Source organism: Panthera leo, chromosome A2, assembly GCF_018350215.1.
Source record: "Panthera leo isolate Ple1 chromosome A2, P.leo_Ple1_pat1.1, whole genome shotgun sequence".
In the NCBI taxonomy this organism is placed as follows: Eukaryota; Metazoa; Chordata; class Mammalia; order Carnivora; family Felidae; genus Panthera; species Panthera leo.
In genome coordinates this window covers 83,160,506-83,185,758 of record NC_056680.1, presented here as the reverse complement: position 1 = coordinate 83,185,758, position 25,253 = coordinate 83,160,506, and the positions used below count along the sequence as shown (strand labels likewise).

The 25,253-nt window shown below is 37.7% G+C and overlaps 1 long non-coding RNA gene across 1 annotated transcript in view; it reads right to left on the bottom strand.

Annotated features, from left to right (window-relative positions):
* Nucleotides 1-22,597, bottom strand: part of LOC122213462 — a 74,561-nt gene extending 51,964 nt beyond the window's left edge. The window contains exons 1-2 of the long non-coding RNA XR_006199525.1: nt 22,557-22,597; nt 22,023-22,151 (exon numbers count right to left, since the gene is read on the bottom strand). This is a non-coding gene — a long non-coding RNA (uncharacterized LOC122213462). The remainder of the gene's footprint in view (nt 1-22,022; nt 22,152-22,556) is intronic.
* Between the last annotated feature and the right edge of the window lie 2,656 nt (nt 22,598-25,253).

Genomic DNA, 25,253 nt, shown 5'->3' with positions numbered 1-25,253 from the left:
TGTGTTTGATACATCGGGCACTGGGTTTGCTTCATTATTTTAAATAATTCCTTTAAAAGCTTTACGATTTCACAAAACTGTTTATTTGAAATGTGACATTGCTGCTGTCACCCTCTTTGAGATACTGAAATCTGTCAAGCAGCTTATATATGTGCTGTTTTAATTTTCTCAATTTATATTTCCTTTTCTTTGAAAAATATGTAAGATGAACATTTTATTACTAAACTCTAACCTGAATTTTGGTCTTCAGTCTATTTTTTTTAATCTTTTTTTCCCTTGCAGGGAACTCAAATTCAAAGATCATATTAAAACTTAAGCAATATTTTTCATCAACAACTTTGCTTCCCCAAAATTTATATTAGAGATCAAAAAATGAAAGGGTGAATCTATAAAGAAATACTAATATTTAAGTGGATCTTTAGTATAAGTTTTTAAATGAAATCAATATTAAAGATAATTTGCCCCCATGGCAGGAATATGTGGACCATTCTGGACCATAATGAGTGGTTTGATCAAGTAAAATCTTTATGCATTTTCTGTTGAGATTCACTTGTGCTGTGTTTCTATGAAATCCATACATTTCAAGTACAATTAGAAGGAAATATCAGCTAGAAATCCTCAGCAAATCCCTTTGTTTTTAGGGTCAAACTATTATGTACATAATATAGACACTCCACAGATAGGTTCTTTGCCTCAATAGTGGTAAACTGGGCAAAAGTGCCAGGCAGAAGCTTAAGGAAAGAAGGTATGCATCATCAAGACCCAAAGATTGCATTTAAAACCTGACATGCTATTAAGTTTTATGAGATTACAGTTCAGAGTACATACTGAGATTAAATATTCATTATTATAGTCATTAGGAAATATAAAGGACTGATGGGAAATGTAAATGTAGATGGAAAGGATAAAGATGTTCTGAGAGATATTTTACAATTTTTTTTCCTCTTTCATACCACTTTAGAATCTGAATGGTTTTTCTAGAGAAGGAAAGAGTAGAGCACAACTAGGTTCATACTCATTGAATCAGATCAGGATAGAAAATGTGTCCTTGTGCCAAAAATACTAATTCTTTCATCTGCATTTTTAAACAACTTCTGGCATTTTTTGTCTTCTACATTTGTGTCATTATGTATCAAAAATAGCAAGTTTATATAAAGTGAAAATATATTTATTTTTGAATCAGGTATGATTATCTTCCTAGCTAATAGGCTGAGAAGCAAATATATATTTAATTCTGTTAATTTTTATAAGAATTTCCAACTCTTAATCTTAATCTTATAAGTAATATTTGAAAATTAATAATTTTCCTAACTTCTGAAATACAGAATTTAGTCATGTAAAGATTAAGCAGATCCATTTTCTGCAGCTTGGGAGAATGACTACATTAAATGACTTCCTGATTGAAAAAAAATAAAAATAGGGGCACCTGGGTGGCTCAGTTGGTTGAGCAACCGACTTAGGCTCAGGTCATGATCTCACAGTTTGTGAGTTCGAGCCCCGCATTGGACTCTGTACTGACAGCTCAGAGCCTGGAGCCTGCTTTGGATTCTGTGTCTCCCTCTCTCTCCGCCCCTCCCCTGCTCACGCTCTGTGCCTCTCTGTCTCTCAATAATAAATAAACATTAAAAATAAAAAAATAAAAAATAAATAAAAAATAAAAACGTTTGATAAAATATTTTAAAAGCCTTTTAAAAGTCAATGTTGAGCTGCTAAGATATTAAAAACAACTCATCCTTAAGGGCATTTGCTAAGAGTGATCTTAAATTTTACTTTTTGTTCCCAAGATATAGGGAGAAGGACAAAGAGAAGAAGCCCAAGAGCCACCTTTCCACAGAAGAGAATCTAATAGCAGACAAACTCACTCCTATAGCTGGGACACTAAAAACCCATAGCTTACGTGTAAAGGAACAAGAAATAAGCCTGCTTCTTTAAGAATCTAAGTGCTGAAAGCAGATCTGAGACAAAATAAAACTTCTGTGATAATTCATAACCACAGGTCAGTTCTCCAATGGAATATGTTTATCCTAACTGGTCTAAAAAATACTAAATAAACGAAAACTCAAGCTGAGATTTCAGTTTAAAGTATCTCTATAGTGTCCTAGGAACCTAAGAAAAAGCAAATTAAGATCCGATTTGGGGAAGCCTGTCTTCAAGCCAGGTTTCAAAGAGTCTTCACAGAAAAAAAAAAAAAAAATTCCAAGGAATAAGAACGTCCCATGAGACTCATGAACGATGGGGCACCTGTGTGGCTCAGTTGGTTATGCAACTGACTTTTGATTTTGGCTCAGGTATGATCTCACAGTTCCTGAGTTAGAGCCCTGCATCGGGCTCTGTGCTGACAGTGGGGATCCTGCTTGAGACTTTCCCTCCCTCAGTCTCTGCTCCTCCCTTGCTCGTGCTGCTGATCTCGCTCTCTCACAAAAATAAATAAATGTAAAGAAAAAAAGAAAGAAAAGAAAGAAAAACTCATGAACCAGAAGAGAAAAAACATACTGATTTTTAGAGCCAATGGGGAACACAAAAACCAGACAGCTTAGTAAAAACACATATATTATTCAGACTTGGATATCAAACAAAGCATAAATTAAAAAAGAAAAAGAAAAGACACCAAACACTAGCTATACTCAAGTAACATGATTTTTCATCTAGGAAACACAAGAGACACTACAGGTTAATTATCAAGCTACTGAAAGAATTTACCATTATTGCTGAATTTAAAATTGTTATTAAAGAAGAGCTTGCATTAAAAAAAAAACAAAACTAGTTAGGGGGACAGGATGGTGTCAAGAAACAGACCATGTTCATATGACAAAAATGGCTTTGAGGATAGTGGAGAAAATGAGTTTCCGTAAATAATGATGAGATAATTACTTTTCCACAAAATTGAGTCCTTGCCTCAAATCACATGCAAATAAATTCTGGGTCATTTCATCAAAATGAAAAGTCAACCAACTGGATGTTATCTAGACTTATTGTGGTGATAAATTTGCAATGTACACAATTCTCAAATCATTATGTTGTACACGTGAAACTAATATAATATATGTCGATTACACTTCATTAAAGATATATAAATAAAAGGTAAAATACATGTTTAGAAAACAATAGAAAATAACAATTATGAACACAGAATAGCAACAGATTGCTTATATTATACATAGTAAGCTCAAATAATAAAAAAGACATTGAAAAACATAACTACCTTGAGAGCTTCCATTTATCAAAAGATAAAAAAGTATGCAAATAAATGCTACAGGATATTGCAATTGGTAAATATTATAATGATATCCAAATCAATAAGAAAAGGCAAACAACAACTGGTAGATGCTATTTATTGGCTCATTCAACTGTAATTCCTCTATTTGTGTTTCTTTTTGTACCTTAATAGTTACCAAACTAAAGACAACATTTAGGAGATTCTCAAGCAGCTAAATTTTCTAGATGCCAAGTGGATCCTGCTAATCAGAGGACTTTGTTCAGCAGAAGCTTTATTGTTCTTTTTGGCTGTTTTTCTCTGGTCAAACCAAATGGGTGGAGAAGTGCATCTTTTTTGTCTGCCTTGGCTAGCCTTACAAGTAGCTTACTATAAATTCATTTTTTTATGCTTTCATTTTTTGAGAGAGAGAGAGAGAGACAGTGTGAGCCCAGGAGGGGCAGAGAAAGGCGGAACGAGGATTCAAAGTGGGCTCTCGTGCTGACAGCAGGGAGCCCAGTGCTGTTTGAACTCATGAACTCACAAACCCTGAGATCACGACCTGAGCTAAAATACTATGCTCAACGGATTGAGCCACCCAGGTGCCCCTATAAATTCCTTTTTGTCTGTCAGATAGGCTTTTCAGTACTTTATAAGGACTTAATTATCAAGAGTTGGATATACCTCATGGTCCAATCCAGTTCAAGCCTTAATCTTCCCAATCGTCTCTCTCTCTCTCTCTCTGTCTCTCTCTCTCTCTCTCTCTCTGTCTCTCACTACAAATTTACTAAAGTGTATATTAAATATAATAAAACTCATCCCACATTTTAAGTGTACAGATTACTAAGTTTAGGTAACTGTGTGCAGTTTTGTAAGCATGACCACGATACATTACAAAACATTTACATTACCTCAGAAAGTTGCCTCGGGCCTCTTTGAAATGAATTCCCTTCCTCAATTCCCAGACCCAAGCAGTACTGATCTGCTATCATAACATTGCCTTTTCCAGAATTTCATATAAATGGGACCATACAGAATATAATGTTTTACCACCTTCACTTAACAAAGGCTTTGAAATTCGCCTAAGTTGTGTGTATCAATAGTTTGCTTCTTTTCAGCCTACAAAGGTCCACCACCACCAACCTAGCTCTCTGGGCTGTTAGGAGCTTGCCACCAGTGTTCCAGCTGGGCCAGTCCCCATCCTCTGAGGAGGTAACATCATCCTGACTTCAGTCCCAGTCACAAGATCGATCAGCATCCATCCACAGACAAGACACCACTGAGAAAAATCCCAGAACCCAGGGGTAAGGCTGACGCACCCCCCTGCACAGCAGACGCCAAGACAGACCATATTAGAAGGGTAAGAGAAGTGGCTCCACTCTGGCCCCGTCGTCCCTCCCCCAAACCGGGGCGCAGCTCTGCCTCAAGGCTGCTCTGGACGTACCTCGTCACAAGGGGTTAAAGAGAACCAGAGGTGGACATCCTGTTTCCCCAGCGTTGCAGGACGCTTCCCAGGGGCCCACTGGGTCTCGCCTGGGACGGAATCACTGAGGGAATGGGCGGGAGCTGACGATGGTGGGGGTGGGGCTTACAGCGGCCAGAACCCAGAGCTTACTTACAGCTGTGCCTGGGCAGAGATCCCAGCAGGTGTCTCTGCTGGTCATCCCTTTTCGCCAGGGAGCTTGGTTGGCAGAGTTCTGCCTAATTCGGGCCTCTAGTCAGGGCCCTAGCAACTCGTTTTACTGCTGCCCCTTGGCAGGGAAGCAGATTTGGATCCTCTAATCCTACCCATTCCGGAAGTCTGGCCAGAGAACCCGGGCAGTTGCAGAGCAAAGCCAGGCCCGCCGTCTTGCCCAGCTGTTGAGCACGGTCTCTGGTCCCACATAACCTGGGAGCCTGAAGAGCGACCCTGGGCAGCCTTGGAACACAGCCCGCTGTACCACTGAACCGTGGAGCCATCCACAGCCTACCCAGCAGGGGAGCCCAGCCTATGAAACATACCACCTTGAAAACATAACTACCTTTGGGACTTACATCTATCAAAAGACAAAAAAAAAGTATGGAAATAAATTCTACAAGATATTGTAACGAATAAAGTTTATTATCAAGGTATGTTGGTAGAAATGTTGGTTGATACAACCAATTTGTAAAACCATGTGGCAGTTTCTTTAAAAGTTAACCATATACCTCTATGTGTGCCAGCCATTCTACTACTATGTATGTACTAAAGAGAAAGTATAGTTTACATAAATATTTGTACATAAATTTTCATAACAGCTTTTTTCCTTGTAATTGCCAAAAACTAGAAAGAGCCCAAATATCCATTAACTGATAAATGGGTTAACAAATTGAGGTATAGCCATAAAATGCATTAAGTCACTAATAAAAAATAATGAACTAACTGGAAAGAATTCTAAAGGATCTGATATTTCACTGCATTTGCCAGCTAACAAGCTAGAGTCTCCCGGGTCAGAGACAAAGGACTTTCTTATGCACAACATTAGCAATAGCAGAGTAGCACGGTTCCCTTAGCGCCAATTCAAGCAGGACAATATGAAGATGGGGGATGCAATACAGTATGTTACAGAACAATGACCTCAAGCTCAGGGACTCAAGTATTTTATACTAGGCAATAAACCTGCTTAACCTTACCCTGTAGGAAGGCAATATCTTTATCATACTGGACAGTACACAAACCTGCCCTTTGCTCTGGAGGGAGACTCGCCATCTTCCAAGTCTCTCCTCTATTCAAATATCCCTGCAAAGATAATCCAGAACAAAAGCAGTTGGTGACTCTGCTCACAAGACATGTAGAAAACATGGGAGACCCATGGAGGATTATCTCCCAATAGCAATAACATGGATGCATCTTAAAAAAAAAACAAAAAACAAAAACAAAACAAAAAAAAAAAAAACGCTATGGGGCACCTAGGTGGCTCAGTCGGTTGAGTGTCCCACTTCAGCTCAGGTCATGATCTTGCGGTTGGTGAGTTTGAGCCTCTCTTCGGGCTCTGTGCTGACAGCTCAGAGCCTGGAGCCTGCTTCAGATTCTGTGTCTCCCTCTCTCTCTGTCCCTCCCCCGTTTGCACTCTCTCTTGCTCTTTTTGAAAAATAAAGAAAAAACATTTAAAAAAAATTTTTTAAATATGCTGAATGAATGAAGCCAGACCAAAAAAAAAAAAAAAAAAAAAAGGGGGTAGAGGGCATTGCATAGTGTATCGTTTTATTTGTAAAGAATTATAGAAAATGCAAACTAATATATAGAAGCAGAAAGCAGGTCAATGGTTGCCAGGAGATGAAGAAGGAGGATAGGGAGGGATTACAGAAAGGCAGAGAAGCTTTTGGGAGTGAAGAATATGACAAATATGCTGATTTAGTGAGGCATTCACAGGTGTATACCTATGTGAAAACACAAAATTATACTCTATAAATTAGTTTATTATATGTAAACTTTACCCCAATAGTGTTGTAAAAGAACACACAGAAGTCATTCACTGTCTCTACTTCTTTTTACATATTTGTGAAAATAAAGAGTAATAAAATTCCTGTCTGCTCTAAAATTCCTTGAATCTACTATCAAATTGCATATGGGGCTGACACAGGAATCTGCTCATTGCTTGTACATTCAGTAAATTATCTCTCACTTCACTTAATTAATACATGGATTTTCAAGACATTTAAATTTATAATGAGCAAGGAGGCTGAAAATTTAATGATATTAGAGTTGATGATTTGTAATGGAGTTGCTGAATTCTATTCTACATTTACCTAAAACAAGTTTATCATCCTTTGTCCCTAAGTTAAAGTCTGTAATCTCTGAGAATTTCAAGGAAAAACAAAAACAAAAACTCGTGTTGTAAGAGGTAATGGAAGCATACTTGAGGAAACACATTTAACTGAATTAAGATAGATAAAAATAACTTTAGAATTTGCCAGTAATTTAAAGACTAAGTCCAAAGCTCTTTTTTACAGTTTAGGAAAGTGAGACCCAGAGAACTGACATTTGCCAAAGGGAAAGTAACTTTGGTGGTTACAGAGTAAGGATTAGAGCTCAGAAGTTCTGATTCCTAGGTCAATATTATCTCCATTATACAAAGTTTCTACTCCTGGTAATAATATGTATATCTTCATTTTTAGGAATACATTCTTCTGTATTCCTCCCTAAATGGAAAACAAGGCAATTACATCACTTGAAAAAAAAATACTCCTCACATAGTAATTCAGAAAATCAGTTCAGGTGGTGTAAAGAACAACTTATTTTTCTACCCAAACAGTAATTGAGATCAAAGTGTTCTCACGGTAGCTTATTTACTTCTGTGACACTAATTGTGAGCAAAGAGAGCATGATTAAAGTGGACCTAAAAAATAAGTTAGTTATTAAGTAGTTAACCTGTCTTCCAATCTCTTTTTTTAGATGTTTTCTTAACAATTTTATAAAAGGCACCATTGACTCCTTGACATACCACATAATTGTTTCTTGCAGGATATATTGCCCAAGAACATATGTACACACACAGATACAAGAGTTAAAAAACATTTGGACTTTGATGGCTCTACAAATTACCTTGCATTTTAGCAGAAAATCACTTATTGGAAGCCTTTTGTTTGGCATGGTTTTTCTTAAACCAACAAACACGACACTGTTAAGTGGACCTTAACAGATGGAGCAGATGGAGGAGCGACAGAAGCAATAAGGGAAAGCAGGAGGGGAAGCCAAAGAGTCCTGGAGGCAAGAAAGAAATGCTGAGGACTATTTCTAGTTTCGGGCTCTTTATTATATTTTTATCAACTTTCATTTACACATCTACCTTAAAACTCAACTCAGGATTTTGTCAGAAAGTACCGATGTAGCTTAAGAACTCACTTTTACCTTATCAAGGAGGCTTCATTGTTTTACAGTCTAATGATCGAGGAGCCATGAGCAAGTGTGTTCAGCTTGTTAAGGATTTTAAGACCAGGTTTTAGGGATCCACATAAAATAGTACATTCCTTATTATTGGGAGAATTCTGATGTACACCATCTGTTTCTCCCTTTATAGCTATAGGTATTTTATGTCTGGAACCCATTCCTTTATACATGGTATCATCCTCTTAGCCATTTATGTGTCCTAAAACTGAGGAAATAGTTTGCCTTTTGGAATAGAAGTCTAGACAAACTAATATCTGCTGGCATTAATTTCTTTGTGGAATGCCAAGGACTACCACATGAATCTCAGGTATAAATGAACTCCATAGGGAAAGGATTGTTCTGATGTTAAAAACGTGCGAGTTATTTTACATTGAATTATTATATAACTAAAACATAATTTCAAAAATCATTAATCAAGGCATAGGGCTTTTTTTTGGTCGTTGTTGTTATTTGAGCTTTGTTTATTTTGCTTTATGTTTTAGATGATAAAAAAAGTTTGAAAGATATATTTTGAAAACATAACCCAGTTGTCCTTCAATGTTCAAACATTATGACCATGGCTAATTTTTAAAAACATGGTCAAATTAGCACGACCCAGATATAGCAGAAATCAGAATTTCAGATTTTATTCCAATGTTGGTAATGATGCTGTAAGTAACCCTAATATATACATTTTCATTTGTTCTCAATAGTTAATAGTCTGTTTTTCCACTTTTGCTAAATAGAAGTATATTTTAGTTTATGACACATTTCCTGTAAAGTAGTTTGGCCAGTTGAAGAATGCAAGATGAGGATGACAAAGTAAAGATAATTATGACTAAGAGTGATTATCTCTACTACTATTATCTGCTACTAATTATCTTAATATAAGCATGGTTTATTGATCTGAATCAATTTCGACATGGATTATTAGCCCTGTAATAGTGGCCAGCTTACCAGAATGTCCACTAGACTCATTGTCACATTGCCAAGAACAAAAGAAAGTGAAAGAATGGGGCAGAGAATGAGTAACATTTGAAGTCAGCATCTGCAGAGTTGGATGGATATCACTAGTTGTCTGTACATCAAGGATGATTATTTGGAAGGAAGCAGAATGAAGGCAAAGGAGCACATAAAAAGAGGTGTAGGGGCACACAAAAAAACCAATTTTATTGGCATAAGCAGTATCATAGAATGCATAGGCCTAGGGAGTTAGCATCCGAGACCTGAGATTGAATTTCGCTCTGACACTTATAAAATAACATTGAGGAACTTTGTATTTATGTAAATACATATTGGCAATTATTATTTTCCTTAAGTGGCTCTGCCTTTTAGTTAATGAAATATATTTATTCAGGATTAAAATGTAGTAATGCTGACATGAAATTAATTTGTAAGTCAAAACCTGGTTTCTACTTCCAATCTACTAAAACGGTAGGTGGATCAAATTTTGAACATCAGCTAACAAAGACTGCAAAGTAATGTCAGAATGCCTTGATCATTTCAATTAATTAACCAAAAAAAAATTTATTCAAAACTAGTGTGTACTTGGCATCATTACAAGGAAGGAACAATTATATTTCTACGTTTTATCCCAATTGGAAATAATCATGCTTCTTCATGCAGATGAGACATTTTTTTAAAGTCTTGTCCATTAAACATGTCATTTATAGAAGTATTTCTTCTTTACAGCTTTTCTTTAAATAAAAGAAAATTGTAAAATCCTTTATGTTGTTCAGTTCATTAATTATGGATAATTTGCCCTTCTGACCACTTTTCTTTCTGGAAACAAAAATAAATGCTTCCCTATATCAATTTAGAGGACAGAAAAGCTTAGTTCGCAATGTAGATTCTTCTAAAATTTTCCCCATAAGTGTGATTTAGACATTCTAAAATTAAATTCTTTCAGGCCAAGTTACACAATGATGCTACTAAGTACAAAAATGAGATTACACTAAGAGCTCTAATGGTATTTTAGAGAGTTCACAAGTTCTGTCATGCCTGCTTTATTACATACATTAATTCAAGATTATTTTACCCACTTGGGAAGCTCATTCCCTTTTAACATATGTTTCTGATTCAGCTGTAACGCCACACTGACCAAGCCAATGGACTCTTCATTGATGCTTTACAAGATCCTAAATATCAAAGCTGCATCTACCACAAATCAGTAAAAATTACTAATTTTATCAGAAAGAATTATTTTGTTTATTAAGTGAATATTTAATACTTTCTGTCAGCACTTTTTAAGTTCTAGGAGCTGTTAGAGTTATGAAGAAGAATTAAACACTGACCTTACTCTTAAAGTTTTAAAGTTATTTTGTTGCTTGGTTTGCTTTTTATTTCATTTTAATCGTTCGTTTGTTTTTGTTTGTTTGACAGAAAGAGTGCACAAACAGAAGAGGGGCAGAAAGAGAAGGAGAGAGAGATCCCAAGTATGCTCAGTGCTGTCAGCACAGAGCCTGACACTGGGCTTGAACTCACGAACCATGAGACCATGACCTGAGTTGAAATCAAGAGTGGGCTACTTAACGGACTGAGTCACCCAGGCACTGCCCCCGCCCCTGCTTTTTCTATTTTTAGAGAAAGAGAGAGAAAGTGAGTGGAAGCAGGGGCAAAGGTGGGGGGAGGGACAGAGGCACAAGGAGTGAGAGAGAATCCCAAGCAGGCTCCAAGCCCAGCCCGGAGCCTGATGTGGCGCTCTCTATCTCGCAACCCTGAGATCTTGACCTGAGCCGAAATAAAAAGTCAACCTATTAACCAACTAAAACACCCAGGTTCCCCAGTTGGTTTGCTTTTAGAGGCTAGTGGATACGAAGCTCATCTTTACAATACAGTTGATAAGAGCAATAGAAATGCTTTGCATAAGGCACTAGGTGTCACAATATTGGGGTGGTGGATGCTTCCTCATTGGAGATATAGGGTTGAGAAGTATTTTTAAAGCATACTTACAATATGTAAGTATAGTCTTATAACTACCACTTATTCTCTGCTTATATGAGCTCAACTTTTTTAGTAGACTGGGGGTAGGGGAAATGTGGAGATGTAGGTCAAAATGTACAAAGTTTCAGTTATGCAGGATGAGTAAGTTCTCATACCTAATGTACAGAGGGGTTACTATAGTTAATAATCCTGTATTGTGTACTTGAAATTTGCTAATAGAGTTGATCTTAAATGTTGTCATTACCAGAACAACAAAAACAAAGGTAATTATGTGAGGTGATGAATAATGTAATTAGCTTGATTGTGATAATCACTTAACAATGTGTACCTATATGAAAATATCGCATTGTACACCTTAAGTATATATCATTTTTATTTGCCAATTATACTTTAATAAAACTGAAAAAATTTTAAAAACTGAAAGTGGATACAAAAATTATTCTACAAAACCCTTTTTTAAAAAAAAAAGTACTTACACTTTGCAAAGGAAAAACAACTGAGACACAGAGAAATTAAGAAAATTTCTCAAGTGTACACAACTAATAAAGGGCACAGCCGATGGCTAACCCATTCTGCAAAGCCGTTTGAATATTCATTCTCTGAATAGTCAGCAGTGCCTTTGAGAAACCAAAGATCCCAACAGTTCTCAGGTCAAATGGGATCAAAGCAGTGGATGAATAGAAAAAAAGCTTATTTGTACATTCCTCCTGGTCTTATAATTAACACAGTTGCTCATCTTTATTACTTGGAAAATGTAGCAAATGTGTTGACTTGGCAAAATAGGAGTATGACACAGAGAAGCTCAGCTTTTTGTTGCTTTTATTTGCTTTTGTGTATGTTGCTTTTGTTGCTTTTTTGATGTTTGTTAATCAAATGAAAGTGAATTTATGGTCCACAGAAATATTCTAAGCATTAATAAAAAACAATTCTAAGATAGACTCAGATCCTACTTTATTCCTACTCTGTTAAGGTAAATAAAAATTATTCTGAACTGTTCTAAAAGAATTGTGATACCGATATATTTTTCTTTCAGCATACCCAACAGGCAAGTCAGACTCATAAAAAACAAGACTGTGGGCCGATCCATTTTTATACTAATTTATAAGATTTATTAAATGCCAACCACACTAACATTATTAAGGGAAATCAAAAGTACTGAAATAAAACCCTTTTGTTAAGGAGAATAAAGAAATAGCTCTTCAAAGTACAACTTAGAATCCTTATTTATTATATCAGTAAAACAAATGGAAAATAAGCAATCGTGTATGTTCATTAATTCTATGGAACAAAGTACACATTGAGGTTTACACTAAAATCTAATTTAAGGATAACACATTTGATTCTTGTACTCAACATGATAGGTTTATTTTAGACTATAAATTACTCTTTAATGGTATCTGATATCTTTACAGTTGAGGGTTTTGATACTGTTTAAAAAAGAATCTTTATCAAGTGCATTGGAAACCCTCCTGAAATTCTACGTATAATTAGATGGCACATAGTACCATGCATGAGGAATAAAAAAAGGTGTTTTTTTCAAATCTACTCCTTCAGGCATGTAGAAAAGCATACATCTTCCTCAAAGTTATGGCATCCCCTTAATTCTTCCACACCCTGTTAGGTTGGCATATCACGTGGCCAATTTTTAAAGAGAAGACTTGGAATCTTCACTCTCTTGTACATATACCACAGTGTTTTGAGTATAACAAGAGAGTATCATTAGTCTGTAAGAAGACAATATGTGTGTGTGCTTTTATTTTTAAAATTTTTATTATTTTAAAAATGTTTATTCATTTATTTGGAAAGAGACAGAGTGTGTGTGTGTGCGTGAGTTGGGGAGGGGCAGAGAGAGGGAAGACAGAAAATCCCAAGCAGTCTCTGTGCTGTCAGTGCAGAGCCAGACATGGGACTGAACCTAGCAACCATAAGATCATGACCTGAGCTGAAGTCAAGAGTTGACCACTTAAGTGCCTGAGTCACCCAGGTGCCCCTGTCTGTGCTTTTTTAAAGTTATCATCCAGTTTAAAACTTATTCCCAGGATTAGAGCTCATTTAATCCACTACCCTCAGTTTATAGAAGAAAAAACTGAAAACCAGAGGGGACAAATGGTCCCAAATCATAAATCTAACTATTGATAACACCAGGGTTAGATTTGAGATTCTAAACTTTTTACTCCAAGATGACTTTCCTGAATTAATTATCTCTTAATTACTTGTTACTTATTTTTCAATATAAAAATGTGGCATAAAAATAAATCATCTAAATAATAATAGTGTACAAAGAAATACCTAATGTATTTTTTTTTTAATATATGAAATTTACTGTCAAATTGGTTTCCATACAACACCCAGTGCTCATCCCAAAAGGTGCCCTCCTCAATACCCATCACCCACCCTGCCCTCCCTCCCACCCCCCATCAACTCTCAGTTTGTTCTCAGTTTTTAACAGTCTCTTATGCTTTGGCTCTCTCCCACTCTAACCTCTTTTTTTTTTTTTTTCCTTCCCCTCACCCATGGGTTTCTGTTATGTTTCTCAGGATTCACATAAGAGTGAAACCATATGGTATCTGTCTTTCTCTGTATGGCTTATTTCACTTAGCATCACACTCTCCAGTTCCATCCATGTTGCTACAAAAGGCCATATTTCATTTTTTCTCATTGCCACGTAGTATTCCATTGTGTATATAAACCACAATTTCTTTATCCATTCATCAGTTGATGGACATTTAGGCTCTTTCCATAATTTGGCTATTGTTGAGAGTGCCGCTATAAACATTGGGGTACAGGTGCCCCTATGCATCAGTACTCCTGTATCCCTTGGATAAATTCCTAGCAGTGCTATTGCTGGGTCATAGGGTAGGTCTATTTTTAATTTTCTGAGGAACCTCCACACTGCTTTCCAGAGCGGCTGCACCAATTTGCATTCCCACCAACAGTGCAAGAGGGTTCCTGTTTCTCCACATCCTCTCCAGCATCTATAGTCTCCTGATTTCTTCATTTTGGCCACTCTGACTGGCGTGAGGTGGTATCTGAGTGTGGTTTTGATTTGTATTTCCCTGATGAAGAGCAACGTTGAGCATCTTTTCATGTGCCTGTCGGCCATCCGGATGTCTTCTTTAGAGAAGTGTCTATTCATGTTTTCTGCCCATTTCTTCACTGGGTTATTTGTTTTTCGGGTGTGGAGTTTGATGAGCTCTTTATAGATTTTGGATACTAGCCCTTTGTCCGATGTGTCATTTGCAAATATCTTTTCCCATTCCGTTGGTTGCCTTTTAGTTTTGTTGGTTGTTTCCTTTGCTGTGCAGAAGCTTTTTATCTTCATAAGGTCCCAGTAATTCACTTTTGCTTTTAATTCCCTTGCCTTTGGGGATGTGCCGAGTAAGAGATTGCTACGGCTGAGGTCAGAGAGGTCTTTTCCTGCTTTCTCCTCTAAGGTTTTGATGGTTTCCTGTCTCACATTCAGGTCCTTTATCCATTTTGAGTTTATTTTTGTGAATGGTGTGAGAAAGTGGTCTAGTTTCAACCTTCTGCCTGTTGCTGTCCAGTTCTCCCAGCACCATTTGTTAAAGAGACTGTCTTTTTTCCATTGGATGTTCTTTCCTGCTTTGTCAAAGATGAGTTGGCCATACATTTGTGGGTCTAGTTCTGGGGTTTCTATTCTATTCCATTGGTCTATGTGTCTGTTTTTATGCCAATACCATGCTGTCTTTTTTTTTTTTTTTTTAATTTTTATACACATTTTGTTTTTATTTTTTAATATATGAAATTTACTGTCAAATTGGTTTCCATACAACACCCAGTGCTCATCCCAAAAGGTGCCCTCCTCAATACCCATCACCCACCCTGCCCTCCCTCCCACCCTGCCCTCCCTCCCACCCCCCATCAACCCTCAGTTTGTTCTCAGTTTTTAACAGTCTCTAATGCTTTGGCTCTCTCCCACTCTAACCTCTTTTTTTTTTTTTCCTTCCCCTCCCCCATGGGTTTCTGTTATGTTTCTCAGGATCCACATAAGAGTGAAACCATATGGTATCTGTCTTTCTCTGTATGGCTTATTTCACTTAGCATCACACTCTCCAGTTCCATCCATGTTGCTACAAAAGGCCATATTTCATTTTTTCTCATTGCCACGTAGTATTCCATTGTGTATATAAACCACAATTTCTTTATCCATTCATCAGTTGATGGACATTTAGGCTCTTTCCATAATTTGGCTATTGTTGAGAGTGCCGCTATAAACATTGGGGTACAGGTGCCCCTATGCATCAGTACTCCTGTATCCCTTGGATAAATTCCTAGCAGTGCTATTGCTGGGTCATAGGGTAGGTCTATTTTTAATTTTCTGAGGAACCTCCACACTGCTTTCCAGAGCGGCTGCGCCAATTTGCATTCCCACCAACAGTGCAAGAGGGTTCCTGTTTCTCCACATCCTCTCCAGCATCTATAGTCTCCTGATTTCTTCATTTTGGCCACTCTGACTGGCGTGAGGTGGTATCTGAGTGTGGTTTTGATTTGTATTTCCCTGATAAGGAGCGACGTTGAACATCTTTTCATGTGCCTGTTGGCCATCCGGATGTCTTCTTTAGAGAAGTGTCTATTCATGTTTTCTGCCCATTTCTTCACTGGGTTATTTGTTTTTCGGGTGTGGAGTTTGATGAGCTCTTTATAGATTTTGGATACTAGCCCTTTGTCCGATGTGTCATTTGCAAATATCTTTTCCCATTCCGTTGGTTGCCTTTTAGTTTTGTTGGTTGTTTCCTTTGCTGTGCAGAAGCTTTTTATCTTCATAAGGTCCCAGTAATTCACTTTTGCTTTTAATTCCCTTGCCTTTGGGGATGTGCCGAGTAAGAGATTGCTACGGCTGAGGTCAGAGAGGTCTTTTCCTGCTTTCTCCTCTAAGGTTTTGATGGTTTCCTGTCTCACATTCAGGTCCTTTATCCATTTTGAGTTTATTTTTGTGAATGGTGTGAGAAAGTGGTCTAGTTTCAACCTTCTGCCTGTTGCTGTCCAGTTCTCCCAGCACCATTTGTTAAAGAGACTGTCTTTTTTCCATTGGATGTTCTTTCCTGCTTTGTCAAAGATGAGTTGGCCATACGTTTGTGGGTCTAGTTCTGGGGTTTCTATTCTATTCCATTGGTCTATGTGTCTGTTTTTATGCCAATACCATGCTGTCTTGATGATGACAGCTTTGTAGTAGAGGCTAAAGTCTGGGATTGTGATGCCTCCTGCTTTGGTCTTCTTCTTCAAAATTACTTTGGCTATTCGGGGCCTTTTGTGGTTCCATATGAATTTTAGGATTGCTTGTTCTAGTTTCGAGAAGAATGCTGGTGCAATTTTGATTGGGATTGCATTGAATGTGTAGATAGCTTTGGGTAGTATTGACATTTTGACAATATTTATTCTTCCAATCCATGAGCAGGGAATGTCTTTCCATTTCTTTATATCTTCTTCAATTACCTGCATAAGATTTCTATAGTTTTCAGCATACAGATCTTTTACATCTTTGGTTAGATTTATTCCTAGGTATTTTATGCTTCTTGGTGCAATTGTGAATGGGATCAGTTTCTTCATTTGTCTTTCTGTTGCTTCATTGTTAGTGTATAAGAATGCAACTGATTTCTGTACATTGATTTTGTATCCTGCAACTTTGCTGAATTCATGTATCAGTTCTAGCAGACTTTTGGTGGAGTCTATCGGATTTTCCATGTATAATATCATGTCATCTGCAAAAAGCGAAAGCTTGACTTCATCTTTGCCAATTTTGATGCCTTTGATTTCCTTTTGTTGTCTGATTGCTGATGCTAGAACTTCCAGCACTATGTTAAACAACAGCGGTGAGAGTGGGCATCCCTGTCGTGTTCCTGATCTCAGGGAAAAAGCTCTCAGTTTTTCCCCGTTGAGGATGATGTTAGCTGTGGGCTTTTCATAAATGGCCTTTATGATCTTTAAGTATGTTCCTTCTATCCCGACTTTCTCAAGGGTTTTTATTAAGAAAGGGTGCTGGATTTTGTCAAAGGCCTTTTCTGCATCGATTGACAGGATCATATGGTTCTTCTCTTTTTTTTTGTTAATGTGATGTATCACGTTGATCGATTTGCGAATGTTGAACCAGCCCTGCATCCCAGGAATGAATCCCACTTGATCATGGTGAATAATTCTTTTTATATGCTGTTGAATTCGATTTGCTAGTATCTTATTAAGAATTTTTGCATCCATATTCATCAGGGATATTGGCCTGTAGTTCTCTTTTTTTACTGGGTCTCTGTCTGGTTTAGGAATCAAAGTAATACTGGCTTCATAGAATGAGTCTGGAAGTTTTCCTTCCCTTTCTATCTCTTGGAATAGCTTGAGAAGGATAGGTATTATCTCTGCTTTAAATGTCTGGTAGAACTCCCCTGGGAAGCCATCTGGTCCTGGACTCTTATTTGTTGGGAGATTTTTGATAACCGATTCAATTTCTTCGCTGGTTATGGGTCTGTTCAAGCTTTCTATTTCCTCCTGATTGAGTTTTGGAAGAGTGTGGGTGTTTAGAAATTTGTCCATTTCTTCCAGGTTGTCCAATTTGCTGGCATATAATTTTTCATAGTATTCCCTGATAATTGTTTGTATCTCTGAGGGATTGGTTGTAATCATTCCATTTTCATTCATGATTTTATCTATTTGGGTCATCTCCCTTTTCTTTTTGAGAAGCCTGGCTAGAGGTTTGTCAATTTTGTTTATTTTTTCAAAAAACCAACTCTTGGTTTCGTTGATCTGCTCTACAGTTTTTTTAGATTCTATATTGTTTATTTCTGCTCTGATCTTTATGATTTCTCTTCTTCTGCTGGGTTTAGGCTGCCTTTGCTGTTCTGCTTCTATTTCCTTTAGGTGTGCTGTTAGATTTTGTATTTGGGATTTTTCTTGTTTCTTGAGATAGGCCTGGATTGCAATGTATTTTCCTCTCAGGACTGCCTTCGCTGCATCCCAAAGCGTTTGGATTGTTGTATTTTCATTTTCGTTTGTTTCCATATATATTTTAATTTCTTCTCTAATTGCCTGGTTGACCCACTCATTCGTTAGTAGGGTGTTCTTTAACCTCCATGCTTTTGGAGGTTTTCCAGACTTTTTCCTGTGGTTGATTTCAAGCTTCATAGTATTGTGGTCTGAAAGTATGCATGGTATAATTTCAATTCTTGTAAACTTATGAAGGGGTGTTTTGTGACCCAGTATATGATCTATCTCAGAGAATGTTCCATGTGCACTCGAGAAGAAAGTATATTCTGTTGCTTTGGGATGCAGAGTTCTAAATATATCTGTCAAGTCCATCTGATCCAATGTATCATTCAGGGCCCTTGTTTCTTTATTGACCGTGTGTCTAGATGATCTATCCATTTCTGTAAGTGGGGTGTTAAAGTCCCCTGCAATGACCACATTCTTATCAATAAGGTTGCTTATGTTTATGAGTAATTGTTTTATATATCTGGGGGCTCGGGTATTTGGCGCATAGACATTTATAATAGTTAGCTCTTCCTGGTGGATAGACCCTGTGATTATTATATAATGCCCTTCTTCATCTCTTGTTACAGCCTTTAATTTAAAGTCTAGTTTGTCTGATGTAAGTATGGCTACTCCAGCTTTCTTTTGGCTTCCAGGAGCATGATAAATAGTTCTCCATCCCCTCACTCTCAATCTAAAGGTGTCCTCAGATCTAAAATGAGTCTCTTGTAGACAGCAAATAGATGGGTCTTGTTTTTTTTATCCATTCTGATACCCTATGTCTTTTAGTTGGCGCATTTAATCCATTTACATTCAGTGTTATTATAGAAAGATATGGGTTTAGAGTCATTGTGATGTCTGTATGTTTTATGCTTGTAGTGATGTCTCTGGTACTTTGTCTCACAGGATCCCCCTTAGGATCTCTTGTAGGGCTGGTTTCGTGGTGACAAATTCCTTCAGTTTTTGTTTGTTTGGGAAGACCTTTATCTCTCCTTCCATTCTAAATGACAGACTTGCTGGATAAAGGATTCTCGGCTGCATATTTTTTCTGTTTAGCACACTGTAGATATCGTGCCAAGCCTTTCTGGCCTGCCAAGTTTCAAAGGAGAGATCAGTCACGAGTCTTATAGGTCTCCCTTTATATGTGAGGGCACGTTTATCCCTTGCTGCTTTCAGAATTTTCTCTTTATCCTTGTATCTTGCCAGTTTCACTATGATATGTCGTGCAGAAGATCGATTCAAGTTACATCTGAAGGGAGTTCTCTGTGCCTCTTGGATTTCAATGCCTTTTTCCTTCCCCAGTTCAGGGAAGTTCTCCACTATAATTTGTTCAAGTACCCCTTCAGCACCTTTCCCTCTCTCTTCCTCCTCTGGGATACCAATTATGCATATATTATTTTTTTTAGTGTATCACTTAGTTCTCTAATTTTCCCCTCATACTCCTGGATTTTTTTATCTCTCTTTCTTTCAGCTTCCTCTTTCTCCATAACTTTATCTTCTAGTTCACCTATTCTCTCCTCTGCCTCTTCAAGCCGAGCCATCGTGGATTCCATTTTGTTTTGCATTTCGTTTAAAGCGTTTTTCAACTCCTCGTGACTGTTCCTTAGTCCCTTGATCTTTGTGGCAAGAGATTCTCTGCTGTCCTGTATACTGTTTTCAAGCCCAGCGATTAATTTTATGACTATTATTCTAAATTCACTTTCTGTTATATTATTTAAATCCTTTTTGATCAGTTCATTAGCTGTTGTTATTTCCTGGAGATTCTTCTGAGGGGAATTCTTCCGTTTGGTCATTTTGGATAGTCCCTGGAGTGGTGAGGACCTGCAGTGCACTTCCCCTGTGCTGTGGTGTATAACTGGAGTTAGTGGGCGGGGCCGCAGTCCGACCCGATGTCTGCCCCCAGCCCACTGCTGGGGCCACAGTCAGACTGGTGTGTGCCTTCTCTTCCCCTCTCCTAGGGGCGGGATTCACTGTGGGGTGGCGTGTCCCGTCTGGGCTACTTGCACACTGCCAGGCTTGTGTTGCTGGGGATCTGGCGTATTAGCTGGGGTGGGTAGGCAAGGTGCACGGGGGCTGGAGGGGCAGGCTTAGCTCGCTTCTCCTTAGGTGATCCACTTCAGGAGGAGCCCTGTGGCAGCGGGAGGGAGTCAGATCCGCTGCCGGAGGTTTGGCTCCGAAGAAGCACAGAGTTGGGTGTTTGCGCGGAGCGAGCAAGTTCCCTGGCAGGAACTGGTTCCCTTTGGGATTTTGGCTGGGGGATGGGCGGGGGAGATGGCGCTGGCGCCTTTGTTCCCCGCCAAGCTGAGCTCTGCCGTCCGGGGGGCTCAGCAGCTCTCCCTCCCTTTGTCCTCCAGCCTTCCCGCTTTCCGAGCAGAGCTGTTAACTTATGACCTCCCAGACGCTAAGTCGCGCTTGCTGTCGGAACACAGTCCGTCCGGCCCCTCCGCTTTTGCCAGCCAGACTCGGGGGCTCTGCTTGGCCGGGGAGCCGCCCCTCCGCCCCGGCTCCCTCCCGCCAGTCCGTGGAGCGCGCACCGCCTCGCCGCCCTTCCTACCCTCTTCCGTGGGCCTCTCGTCGGCGCTTGGCTCCGGAGACTCCCTTCTGCTAATCCTCTGGCGGTTTTCTGGGTTCTTTAGGCAGGTGTAGGTGGAATCTCAATACCTAATGTATTAAAAACACTTTTGTACATTTCTCATATTTCTATCATACCTGCTTACTAGTTGAATTGCATTTTATGAGGGACAAAATACCTGATACTCTGGAAAATACAAAAGAAATAGGATCATTCTTGTTACTGAGTTTACAAATTAAATAATATTTGAGAATAATTTTTAAATGTATCATTAAATGCTAAAATGTATATACTACACTTGGATGGTTAATGCTAACATCTGTCAGGATATGCAACTGATCAGAGTTTGGTTTTTCAGGGACAGTTTTCTCAAACACAGAGGTTCTCAAAATGTAGTCCCAGGACCAGCAACATCAGTGTCATCTGTGACTCCTTAGAAACACAACTCTTATGTCCCCACCTGAGACCTACTGAATCAGAAATTCTGAAGGTGGAACCCCGTACTCTGTGTTTGAACATGTCCCCAGGAGATTCTGATATAATCTCAAGTCTGAAGATGACTGAAAGTTAGATGAGGTTTGAGTCACACTCTCTTTTTTTTGAGTCACACTTTTGAGAAGATCACAAATGAAGGAGACTTTGGCAGATACCTAACGCAGAAAATAACCATTTTTTAGAGAATAGGAGCATATTTCCTTCATTCACTACTTAGTCAATTTAGGACAATAGCAGGGCATAGGTATTTAGAATTATCAGTAATAACACTCTCCAGTAAATATCAATAGAAAATGAAATATTTAGTTTGGGAAAGAATAAAAATAATTTTAATTTTTTAATTAAAAAATTTAATGTTTCTGCTTCTGAAAATTTTACTTTGAAATAATTATTTTAGATTAGAAATATTTTGTGTTAAAAAGAGATTATATAGGAATGTAGATCTCATTCAAAACTCAATTAACTTACATGCCTTCCTTATACTCTAAAATATGCATTGAAGAGAAAAAGGTAGTTCACACAAGAATTTTCAAAACTATCCAAAATATTACACTTAGAGAAATGTCCAGGAAATAGTAAAGATATAATTTTCTGCATAATTTACATCATTCTTTATAGAATTAAGCAGTAACTATTTTTAACCACTGATGTTTCTGATACACTAAAAGAAACCCACCTAACTTTGACATATATTTGTCATAGCATTTTTTTTAAGAAAAATAAAAACTAATCTACATTAGGTTTTTTGTTTTTTGTTTTTTTTTAATTCCAAGCTAACTGGGAAATTTAATATATTGGATCATCAAATTAGGAAGGAAAGGATTTCTATTTTGTAAAATATAGTATGCATTATGAATTTCAATGCTTTCTAATAGTTTTTTATCTATTTATGATCATGTGAGTAGCCACCCCACAGTACTGTGAACAGTTGAAGTGCATAAAAGGCATTTAGCTCTTACCAGAGTGAGATGAACCATATGCTTGAGTTAATTAGTTCTCTTTGTTCCTGAAATGTTTTTCCTAACTCCTTTGTCATAGTTTTGTCACACTCTGTTCTTTCTCCCACTTCTTCACAGCCCTTCACACATCTGAAGAAACATATTTTAATGAAATCCAGGTTAAAATTTAAAATGTTTCCTCTGAGAAAAAAAAATTAAACCTACTAGTTTGAAAAGTTGGTATTATATAGTTTTTGGTTAAATGTAAACATTCAAGAATATTAACAATGTTACAATTTGATTGGGCAACGGTATATTTTCCAAATTCTATGTTTGCAATATATGAATAAGAAAGTTTTAAAAAGTTATTAAACCAAGCAATTTTCTTCCTGATATTAAGTGGTAATACAACTTTGATATTTTCATTAATCCACAGCATATTTTAAAGTCATGAAGACAAACTCTTGAACAAATGTAGATTTGAAGCATCTTCTGTAAAGAAATGTTAAGAAGGGCCTAGATTTCTAGATCATCCCACTTCCTTCACTCACTCACGTGGAGACTTTGAGGAAGTGAGTGAATACATTACACTGTGATTTCTTCGGTTGTAAAATGACAGAACAATAGTAACTTCCTCATTGTATGGCTATGGTGAATAAATGGAATTATGACCTATGACACACATCATAAATTGCCTGGTAATGATGCAATTTTGGAATGATGCTGGGGATCCAGAGCCAACGGCCAAGAAAGAATTCTCGAGACGTCTTTGGTTCAAAAAGGTGATTTTACTAAAGCACAGGGACAGGATCCCTAGGCAGAAAGAGCTGCAGTGGGGTTGTGAGGAGTGACTGATAACGTACTATGGAGTTGGGGGAGGTTAAGGCACAAGGGAGGTTTCCAAAAGAACTTTCATATGCTGAAGAAGACCTTAGCTACTAATAGGAGGCCTAGCTAACAACAAGCTAAGGTTGTTTTTCCTTCTACCAAAGCAGTAACGTTAAGATGGTAGGGAGTTCCTGGAGGAATATTATACTCCACCTGTCTCAAGTATTTGCCAATGGGCTGCAGGTTCTAAATAAATTTAATTTTATTTATATTTTCATCTTGCTTTTGTTCCCCACATCACCATGGAAGGGAGGGAGATGTTAGGAGTCCAGGAAATTGAATCTATGGGTTTCTGGAGGTTAGGCTATTGATAAGATTGCCTTTTTCTTATAATTTATTAAGATATTTGTAAACTGATGGAAATAATGTCCTGCATGACTGTGATTTCCATCAGTTAACCATTGGTTTTTCCCTTTCCTTTGTTCTTGTGCAGCCAGGAGTGCCTGAAGAATGGGGGTCTGTGGGCTGTGGGGTGTTAGCTTGCCTTATGCTTCCTCATCAGTACAATGTATTTTTTATAAATGTCTGCTACTACTTTAGATAACTAATAATAAGACCTTATTCATTTGTTATAATGTTAAGAAAAGATTCTAGTGATCAGGGAGCATTTGTTTATCACAACTTGATGGACAGTGGCTATTGTTTTCTGGTGGGTAAAGGCCAAAAATGATGCTAAACTTCCTGTAATGCACAGACAACCCCATAACAAAGAATGGTTTGGCTCTAAATGCCAATAGTGCTGAAAATAACTAATACTGTAGTATAACATGGCTTGATAGTAAGTTCTACATTGTGCTTTTTGAAAGCTCTTCTTAAGTAATACAGGTTCAGTAACTGATAACTGAAAACCAATAATAGACATTACAAAGCAATTAAGCAAATTATTACAAGCAAATAAAAGCATTTTATATAAAAATTTTATAAAGCAAATATAAGCAAATAAATAAAGCAAATAAAAGACATTATGAAAGCAATTCTACTGACTATGTGTATTTTCCTAACATTAATTTGATAGCATAATGGAGGGGAAAGGTCACTAAAAAAATCCTTGACGCCTCTCTTCCTCTCCCAGGACACACCCAATCTATCAGCAAATTTTGTAGGCTCTGTCTCCAGAATCTGGCCACTTGCCATAACCTTCACCATAACCACCTTGGTCCAAGCCACCATCATTTTTTGCCTCCTAACTAGTCATCATCCTCTACTCATTCCCCTTATATACTGCTCCATAGGAAGATTCATTTTCACACTTTGCTTTTTATATTTATAATGTAAGGAAAAATAAGTTCCTGCTCTGCTAAAATTCTGGAATTGTATTTTATGTCAGGGCCCAGAAGAAAAGGGGAAATTGCATACAGTGACCTAGCAGTTGCTGTTACTTGAATACTCCACCCAACTCAGGCATCTTGAGCTTTCCACTTGATCTTTCCTTTGCCCATCATATGCTTCCTCCTAACATTCACATGGTTCATTCCCTCCCTACTTTGCACATGTTATTACCTTCTTAGTGAAGCCCTCCCAGACTATCATGAAAACTGCAATTTCAAGTCCATGATCTATGGTGCTTTTTCCCACCAGCAACCCAAATTCTGATTCACTGACATATTTTTTCAACAACAGTTATCATCTGGCGTATTGTATATTTTATTAATTTGTTAATTGTTTTTCTCCTTATGTAAGAAAGTAAAATGCTTTAGGGCTAGAATTCTTTTTTTTTCCCTACTCTGTTTTGTTCATTGCTTTTTCTCTGAAGCCTAGACAATGCTTGGTATATGCCAGGATTAAATCAATGAATAAACATAATCACTATAGAGGAATGCAAAGGATAACATCTGCAATGTCGTAATTTAACTATAAACAGAACTACACTGTTGAACCCTATTATTCTCCACTCAAGAGCAGCATCATAAATAAAAATTCAGTTTGTTTATTTATTTTTTTTTATTTTTTATTTTTTTTAACGTTTATTTATTTTTGAGACAGAGAGAGGCAGAGCATGAATGGGGGAGGGTCAGAGAGAGGGAGACACAGAATCTGAAACAGGCTCCAGGCTCTGAGCTGTCAGCACAGAGCCCGACGCGGGGCTCGAACTCACAGACCACGAGATCATGACCTGAGCTGAAGTCGGCCGCTTAACCGACTGATCCACCAAGGCTCCCCAATAAAAATTCAGTTTGAGCCACAGTTTTTAACACTCCAGTAGCATTTTTATCTTTATTTTTTAAAATGACAGTTTTTTATGTTCATTTATTTGTTTGGAGATGGAGAGAGGGCACGAGTAAGGGAAGGGCAGAAAGAGAGGAAGAGAAAGAATCCCAAGCAGGCCCTATGCTGTCAGTGCAGAGCCTTACACAGGGCTCCCTC